Source organism: Salvia hispanica, chromosome 1 (assembly GCF_029641045.1).
Source record: "Salvia hispanica isolate PSC_SH4W2 chromosome 1, Shi_PSC_v1, whole genome shotgun sequence".
Classification (NCBI taxonomy): domain Eukaryota; kingdom Viridiplantae; phylum Streptophyta; class Magnoliopsida; order Lamiales; family Lamiaceae; genus Salvia; species Salvia hispanica.
In genome coordinates, this window is record NC_142692.1 from 63,767,447 (window position 1) to 63,768,682 (window position 1,236).

The following is a 1,236-nucleotide window of genomic DNA, read 5'->3' on the forward strand; positions in this document are numbered from 1 at the left end:
TCACCCATCCCGTCGAAGGTAGGAGGCCTTTGGTCAAGGAATAGTTTCACGACTTCCCTATCTACTCGTGGAGGTGGTGGCGGCGGCCTTGGTTGCGTCACGCTTTCTTTTTCCGAAGCCCGGGAAGAGGGTTCCTCATTCCTCACGTTGCATCTAGGCGGCATTCTGATTCATTCACTCGAGTTGTTAGCGTACTTATTCAAACCCAAAGTAGTGATGTGGTATATTTGAAAGAAGAGTTTAACTCCTTCCACAAGTAGGGTCCAAAGAAAGACTACACAATAGCAATTGCAGGAATAAAGCAGTTGCGCAAGAGAAAGCATAATAAAACTGCATCACAAGACGGAAAATATTTGGAAGAAAATAGAACGAACTAGTATATTCACGCAACAAGGATAGAAAAGAGTGAGAACGGCTCATTGCAAGATAATAAAATAAAAAGGTGCAAATTCCCCATTAAATCTCAAAGGTGGCCTCAAAAGGTCTTAGTACGATAAACGAAAAGGACAAAACAATTGCGAAAGAAAATGACAACGGAAATAGAGGTTCTAGAATTCAAAACATGGGGAAAGGAAAACAAAAATCACTATTCGAGCACTAGACATCTCCGCCCTCGTCCTCTTCCGGTTCTTCCGACTCTCCAACACTTTCCTCGTTCGAGCTCTCTCCCTTCCCTGCAGGTCCCATCTCCTCGTCTTTCTTCTCGTCGCTTAGGGGCGAAGGGATTGAGGTAAGCATCTCTTCGGCCTCTCTTATGATTCTTCAAGGGGCCGAAACGCGCATCCTAAGGGTCCTTCTACGGGGAACGCGGGCAACGTGTGGCTCCTCATCATCGCGATACTTCATTCGATGCGCCGCTCCTGGCGAGTACCTTTGCGTTGGCGGATGGAGTGGAGGTCCGTCAATGGCGGCAGACATGGCCGGAAGTGAGACTCCTATTAGGCCGACAAAGTCTCCTCGAGGCGTGTACTTGGGCGGGCTATACCAGATATATGAAACTGCAGCTTGAGCGGTCCATTCGCTCCAAGGGAAAGGTAGTATGTGGATGAGTCGCATAATTCCCTCGTGGTGGGTAGTTCCATATGCGTAAGCGTCCAGCCAGTGACCGTAGAAATCAGTGACGAATTTCAGGAGGAACTCTTTTCCGTCCCATTCCAGCTCTCTACAGCGCTCCACCGGAAAGTTCCTATTCTTGGCGTAACGGTGACGCATCAGGGCATGATAGGGTTGGACCAT

At 48.4% G+C, this 1,236-nt stretch overlaps 1 pseudogene; it reads right to left on the minus strand.

Moving 5' to 3' along the window:
- Positions 1–597: 597 nt before the first annotated feature.
- On the minus strand, positions 598–1,236 carry LOC148934363 (uncharacterized; annotated as a pseudogene).